General features: G+C 41.9%; 1 pseudogene; it reads left to right on the forward strand.

Annotated features, from left to right (window-relative positions):
• The first annotated feature begins 5,209 nt into the window (after positions 1-5,209).
• On the forward strand, positions 5,210-5,750 carry LOC131760815 (ras-related C3 botulinum toxin substrate 1 pseudogene; annotated as a pseudogene).
• The last annotated feature ends 2,517 nt before the right edge of the window (positions 5,751-8,267 follow it).

Below are 8,267 nucleotides of genomic sequence, written 5' to 3' on the forward strand. Positions count from 1 at the left end.
GGGTTCAAGCCCTGGTCTGGGAAGATCCCACATGCTGCGGAGCAACTAAGTCCATGCACCACAACTGCTGAGCCTGTGCTCTAGAGCCTATGAAACACAACTACTGAGCCCGTGTGCTGCAACTACTGACGCCTGTGCACCTAGAGCCCATGCTCCACAGCAAGAGAAGCTACAGCAATGAGAAGCCCGTGCACTGCAACAAAGAGTAGCCCCCGCTCACCACAACTAGAGAAGGCCCTTACTCAGCAACAAAGACCCAACACAGCCAAAAAAGTAAATAAAATAAATGAATTTTTAAATAATAATAATAAAAAGAAATATATGGCACAAATGAACCTATCTACAAAACAGAAACCAAATCACAGACACACAGAACAGACTTGTGGTTGCCAAGGGGGAGGGTGGGAGGGAGAGGGATGGACTGGGAGTCTGGGGTTAGTAGACACAAACTATTACATTCAGAATGGATAAACAGCAAGGTCCTACTGTATAGCACAGGGAACTATATCCAATCTCCTGGGATAAACCATAATGGAAAAGAATAAAAAAAGAATGTATATACATGTATAACTGAGTGACTCTGCTATACAGCAGAAATTAGCACAACACTGTAAATCAACTATACTTCAATAAAAAGCAGAGAATAAAAAAAAAAAATCATAGGCAGAATCTATGTTGAAAAGCTTCTATGACAATCAAGAATACATCCTGTAGGGCTTCCCTGGTGGCGCAGTGGTTGGGAGTCCGCCTGCCGATGCAGGAGATACGGGTTCGTGCCCTGGTCCGGGAAGATCCCACATGCCGCGGAGCAACTAAGCCCGTGAGCCATGGCCGCTGAGCCTGTGCGTCCGGAGCCTGTGCTCCGCAACGGGAGAGGCCACAACAGTGAGAGGCCCGCATACCGCAAAAAAAAAAAAAAAAAAAAAAAAAAAAAGAATACATCCTGTAAGCAAAAGTTATCAGTCAGAACATCTTAATGGTTCGACCCAATGGTTTTATGAGTAATAGTGAGGGGAAAAAAAAAAAAACCCACAGTGGCATCCAGGCTCATAACCTGGCTTTTCTAAAATTGTTTTGGACCCTCCCCAGCTTTTCTAAAATCAGCTGTAAGTGACTTCTGGCTTTTTCCAAAATGAATAATCCTTAAATAATAATCCTTAGCAAATAAAAGACAAAATTTGAAGGGAGTTATCTTGATGAGGAATTATTAAAATTATATGTGTAGTAGTGATAAGGTTATGAGAAGTAGTGTATTGCCTCCTAAAACAAAACGGGGGCCTAACATTCACTGAACATTTTTTGAGTATCCCCTGTATGGAGCAAATTGCAAAGTTCTGGAAGAGATGAACACTCATTTGGATGTCTCTTAACCACTAGTATGTAGCAAAACTGGTCTTGGGACCCACAGCCACCCTGACGTGTCAGCCAGGACTAGATTCCTAACACATGTTTCAGGCACACAGCCATTGCTGGATCTTTATCCCCAGTGTTTCTTGACAACCATTTCTTGTCTATGCCAGTCAGCAGTACTTCTCTATCCCTATTTCGTCAGTTTGTCTCTCCATGGACCACTATTCCAGGTCATATATACGGGTTCACCAGAGCAATACTTGTCAATGTACATGTTTTAAAAGGCATTTTGAAAAACACATTAAAATGTGAATCTTTATTAAATAAAGAAGAATTCACACACATATTTAACTTCTTACAAAGATGCCAGTCACAGTGTTGCTTAAAAATAGGAAAAACTGGGTACATATGACATGTCTAATATCTGGGGATTGTTAAATAAATATGGTAAATCAAAACAAAGGAATACAATGCAGCTGTTTAAAATGATGTTATAGAAGGAAATATTTTGACGTGGGAAAGCTGTTCATGATTTATAATACTGTGAGATGAAACTAGGTGATAAAAATGCATATTTCCTATGAACCTCATTTTATAAATTAATACATATGAATATCATTCATGGAAAAAGGTCTGTAATGATAAATTCCAATGGACTTTAAACTTTGCTCTGAAGAACTCTAAGATGCCAAGAGGTGCTTCAGGGCTCAACTTGGTGGTTGTTTGAGGGCCAACCCCTTGGGCTTTCAGGCCACCACTCTCCATTTTTTAATCTGTTTTACATATTGACCTCCTACATAAGATTCATTTGAAGAAAAGGTTTTGGAAATTTGAAAAATGTGCTAATCACTAATATATACTGTGCGATTAAGTAGTAGTTATAAAACATCACTAGATGTTTTTCTCTATTTTTTATTTAAACCCTCAAGTCCCAATTAACCTATTAGCAGGAAGTCCAGTTACCTCAGTGGTAACTTTCTTCTCTTTCCTTATCTGCATTTTCAGATTTTTTTTATAATGCAAAGCATTGCTTTTGTAATAAGAAAAAGGGTTATTTTAATTTTTAAAAAGGCTAATGACATAAAGCTGACTGTTGATTTGATATCTTCAAATGTCACTGTCAAGTGGATTAAAGACATATGCATAATTGGAATGCTCTATTTAAAATAAAACATACAATCATATCTTGATTTCTCAAACTCTTGATAGATTTAAGATTTTCCCTTTTAGGCCTGCTCTTGGAATTACCATCCACTTTCTTACTTGAACCACCCTCTTAATTTCCACCAACACCAAGTTCTATTGGACAGTGCTGGCTGTCATCCAAATACCAAAATGCCATGCAAAAGCCATAATGCTTTTCTTTCCAGCCTGACCTTCTGTCAGTCCTTCATGCTCCCTCTAGGCTGAAGTCACACTAAGAGTGTACCACTTATATATCTAAACCCAACAGCTGTTCATATGTCACTGCATTTGTACATGCTGTTCCCTCAGTGGAACAGGGCCTGGTGAGTTCCTTTCCACAGAACAGGGCCCTTTCCATTGAACAGGGCCTGATGAATTCCTCTTACTCAATCCTTTGTGATCTAACACACTTGACAACTCTCCTTGTCTTTCCTGATTCTCCCAGGCATAGACAGGTGCTTTGTTCTGTTTCTTCCAAAAACTCTGTTTACATTAGTGCGCTTTCCACATCCTCTCTTCTCTGGTAGACTGAATTCATGAGGGCAGGAACCACATCGTACCCATCTTCGTATTGCTAGCAGAGAGCCCACCTCCTGGCACATAAGTTCTTGATCGAGGTTTATTGATAAATACTGTTTGTCTTATGATAACTTTTTTAAAAAATAAATTTATTAATTTTGGCTGCGTTGGGTCTTCGTTGCTGCACAAGGGCTTTCTCTAGTTGCTGCGAGTGGGAGCTACTCTTCATTGCAGTGTGCGGGCCTCTCATTGCAGTGGCTTCTCTTGTTGTGGAGCACGGGCTCTAGGTGCACGGGCTTCAGTAGTTGTGGCTTGTGGGCTCTAGAGTGCAGGCTCAGTAGTTGTAGCACACGGGCTTAGTTGCTCCGCAGCATGTGGGATGTTCCCGGACCAGGGCTTGAACCCATGTCCCCTGCACTGGCAGGAGGATTCGTAACCACAGCCACCAGGGAAGTCCTTATAATAGCTTTTTAAGTGTATGTATATCTTGTGCAAGACTAAGCTCCATCTCATGTGACAACCAAGATGCTCTCTTGGGAAGGGATGCAAGACCATGACTGAGTGGGGAAGGGAACTGTGATTATGGGCACAAGGGGGCAGCCATGTATTTACTGATCCTGGTCTAGATTGGATTTTTTTCAGTTTCCCTCTGTGGTTACTGAACAATGCTAAAATATGTGGCTTTAGTCCAAATGATATCCTACACAGGGAGACAGATTTTTCACCCTAAATAGTAATTTGACTGGCTAAAATGAATTTCTCATTCATGTGCATAGGTAAATTAGTTACTTGACACCCTGGCTACCCGTTAGAGTCATCCAAAGAACTTAAGTATTTTTAAAGTCTGGGCCCCACTTCAGACCAAACAAATCAGAATCTCTGGAGCAGAGCCAGGAATCAACATTTTTAAAGAGCTTCCCAGGTGATTTTCATGGCCAGAGTGGCAAAACACTGAGTTACATCGTTTGCATCTTGTCGTAATCAGATGTGGGTTTTTCTTAGTCCAGAATTGCGTCCAGAACATGATGATGGAACATGTCAAGTCGCTGTTATTACCAGTGAAGTGTAGCTGTTTCACCAGCTGTGTTTATTGCATGACTAGTGAAAGTCAGAGAAAATGACAAAGGTCAGCATGGGTTTATTTGGTATCTTTGGTGAAAGAGGTGTTAAGATCAAATTTTAGGAGACTTCCAATCTACCAAATTGACTGTTGATAATACTTACATGTCTCTGCTATATGCTCACCACTTCCACTCTGGGTGGAAGCACAAGCAGTAGAGATGAGGTCTCTGTGCTCAATGGAGAAAGGTGAAGGGGAGGGGAAGAATGGTGACAAAGATTTATGTGTGTGTTCTAGGCATTTTTTATAGCTCATCGCATGTAAGCCTCATGACAACCTGGCACATTAGATGTGACTATCATCACTTTACACATAAGAAAACTGATTCTCTTAGTTTCTTCTTCCACAAAATGGGAATATTAATGGTTTTTACCTCCTTTTTTTTGACAGTTCAGATAACATTTATTTTTTTTCATATTTTAAGTCCATAAGCTTTATTTTATTTTATTTTTTTAAACATCTTCATTGGAGTATAATTGCTTTACAATGGTGTTAGTTTCTGCTGTATAACAAAGTGAATCAGCTATACATATACATATATGCCAATATCTCCTCCCTCTTGCGTCTCCCTCCCATTTACCTCCTTTCTTGAAGAGTGAATGAATTAATGCATATTAAGCTCTCAGCATCACTGGAACATATAAGCTCTCAATGAATGTTGGAAATTATTGTCATTGCCCAAGATCTCAAAACTGGCAAGAGAGGGGATTAAAAGCCAGGGCTATCTGATTCCAGAACCATGAACTTTCCTCTCTACCTTGCAGCACTGGTGGGGATTTAACAATAATGCCACGATACTGCAATATGAAGTTGCAATAGGTGCAAAACACAATGAAGTGTCAAAGGCAGGTAGAGGAAAGAGCATGAGATCTGCACATTTTTACTCAGCAAAGGAAGCCAGTGAGTGTGAAGCACAAGACTGAGAAATAAAAAATCTGGAGGTTTGGGTGGTGGCCGCCACTGGGCTTCAGCTTCCAGTTGTGAGGCCAAGGTGGCAGAGACCCTGGCACCCTGTGCCCCACCTCTGATGCCCAGATGGAGGTCGTCGAGTGGGTGGTGGTGGGAGACGGAGTGGTAAGTAAAACTTGCCTACTGATGCCACCAATGCATTTCCTGGAGAATAGATCCCCACTGTCTTTGACAACTATTCTTCCCATGTTATGGCAGATGGAAAACTGGTGAATCTGGGCTTATGGATGCAGCTGGACAAGAAGATGATGACAGATCACAACCCTGTCCTCTCCACAAGCTGATGTATTCTTAATTTGCTTTTCTCTTGGGAGTCCTGCATCTTGTGAAAGTGTCCGTGCAAAGTGGTATCCTGAAGTGTGACACCATTGTCTCAACACGCTCCTGGTCCTGATGGGAGCTAAACTTGACCTTAGGGATGATAAAGACATGACTGAAACTGAAGGAAAGGCTGACTGCCCTCAGGTATCCTCAATGTGTAGCCATGGTTGAGGAAATCTGTGCTGTGCCACACCAAGAATGCTGGGCTCTGACACAGCGAGATTGCTACATGGTGTTTGATGAAGCTCCTCCAGTGGTTCTCTCTCATCTCCCGTCAAGAGGATGAGAGAACGCCTGCTGTTGAAAATGTCTGAGCACCTCACTCCTTGCCCCATGCCCCTGAGAACTTTTGTACACTTTGCTGAAAAACGTTGCCACCTTTGCACTGAATGCCAACTTTTTGTTACAAATTAGGTTCCCCATAAAATCATTCTGAAACAAGCAGGAACTTTAAAGTTTTGTTTAAGGTATAAGAGTTAAAACTTCCATGTTCTATTAAAATTTACCCCTAAAATGGAAAAAAAAAAATCTGGATTCAAGCCCTACCTTCACCATGTACTAGCTAACTGACTTTAGGCTAATTACATCTGTAGTGGCCTCAATTTCTTCACTTGTATAATAACAGTACTTATTTTGTGATATCTTTTTTTTTTACAAAAATTAAATGTGATCATCTATGTAAAAGACTTATGCTAATTAAATAGTTGGTTTTAGTTAGGTACAGGAAAGAATTTGAAGCTAGGACAGAAGAAACATGGGTCTGCCATGACCTAGCTCATTTTCTTTGGGCAAATTCCCTGACATCCTTACTTTCAGTTCACCCCTTGTTAACTAAGTTTGGTAAGCAGGTAACAGTGTGGTAGGCATTCAGTAAATGTTAGCGCCATCTTTCTCCTTCCAATCTCTTATAAAATGAGATAATTGGAATGGGTTACTGCTTTACCACCTGGCTAGTTAACAGAATAATCTTCGGAGCTTAAAAAAAGAAGAAAGAGGGCTTCCTTGGTGGTGCAGTGGTTGAGAGTCCACCTGCCGATGCAGGGGACACGGGTTCGTGCCCCGGTCTGGGAAGATCCCACATGCCACGAAGCGGCTGGGCCCGTGAGCCATGGCTGCTGAGTCTGCACATCCGGAGCCTGTGCTCCACAACGGGAGAGGCCACAACAGTGAGAAGCCCGTGTACCGCAAAAAAAATAAAAAATAAAAAAAAATAAAAAGAAGAAAGAAACTGATCAGTCAGAACGTGTGTGTTCAGAGCCATGGACTAGATGATCTATGAGATTCATTCATGGTCTGATGACTGGTTATTTTTAACCTCATGTGGAAAACATGATTTGTGTTTGATTTTAAACTATTTGTTTATTCTTCTTTTTCTACAAATTATTTGAGTCCATGTATAATATTAAGTAACAATAAAAGGGACAACATATGAGGATCAGGGAACCTTGAAGGGTTATTGTGAGGATGAAATGTGATAGTGCAGGCAGGCACTTAACACATGGCTGGTCAAGGTTGAGAATCAGTAATGGCAGCTATTGTTAAATGGGTGAATAGATCAATTATCACTCTCCCTAAACATCACTTTGAAAGATGGGTTTGGAAAACAGTGGGTGACTGATGGATGTCGTGTTCTCTAGAACACAGATATTCTGTAATTTTTTTGTGTGTGGTACGTGGGCCTCTCACTGTTGTGGCCTCTCCCTTTGCTGAGCACAGGCTCCGGACGCGCAGGCTCAGCAGCCATGGCTCACGGGCCCAGCTGCTCCGCGGCATGTGGGATCTTCCCGGTCCAGGGCACGAATCCGCGTCCCCTGCATCAGCAGGCGGACTCTCAACCACTGCACCACCAGGGAAGCCCTGTAATATTGATTAAGGGTGATTAAAGAAAGTGTAGAAGAGTGGGGCGAATAGGACTTTCCAGAAGAAGGGGACCATTTTGGGCAGAGTTCCCAGGTTCTGACTTAGTGTGTTTGGGTGATTGGTGAGACAACCTGAGAGGCGGGGTGTGGGGTACTGGGAAATAAGGTCAGATTACGGAGGTCTTGAAGGCTGAGTAGAGAAATGTATATCTGGTGGAATTACTGAAGCTTAGTTTGCTGAGTTTATGGCTATGGCCACCTCTCACAAACTCATAAGACCATCTTGTATTTCCAAAGCAATTTTAAGGACATATGCCCAGGAGCTGGGATAGAGAAGGCACTAGGAGGAAAGCCCGTCTTTGTTTGCTTCTGGGGGAAAGAAAGTAAAAAGAAAATGTTCAGGACACTGTTCCCCTCGGACACAGTTTGTACCTCTAAAGGGCATGATGCAGATTGTCAGTCATACTTTCCTTCTGTGAATTCATATTGGTGATGTGAACTAAGAATGCCGTCTGCTGTATCGTAAGCAAAGGATGTTGCAGCCATCAAGCCACCACATTACAGCCACCCTGACAGTGAGTCCTGAGGGAACTCAGGATGGAAACAAAGAATGCCTACCTCTAGCAGTCAACGACTGCAGCCACCCCCAGTGGTGCACACTGAGGAGACTATGGATGAGAAAACACAAGATACTGCCCCCCAACCCCCTGCCAATAGCTGAGGTGCATATTAAAGGAATAATTTCAATAGGCCTAGACTTTGCATCTTCCCATACATAGAAAAGTGCTAATTTCATTAACTTGAGATGTCTGGTTTTCTTTTAGTAACAGTAATCTTTTGATGTTCCCAATACCTGGTCTTTTGTTGCTAAATCTCCTATATATCCTGGCTCCCTGAGCCCTTTGCCTCTTTGGAGCGGTCTCTCAGAGTTATTTGAGATGCTG

The sequence above is a fragment of the Kogia breviceps genome, chromosome 8, assembly GCF_026419965.1.
Source record: "Kogia breviceps isolate mKogBre1 chromosome 8, mKogBre1 haplotype 1, whole genome shotgun sequence".
Classification (NCBI taxonomy): Eukaryota; Metazoa; Chordata; class Mammalia; order Artiodactyla; family Physeteridae; genus Kogia; species Kogia breviceps.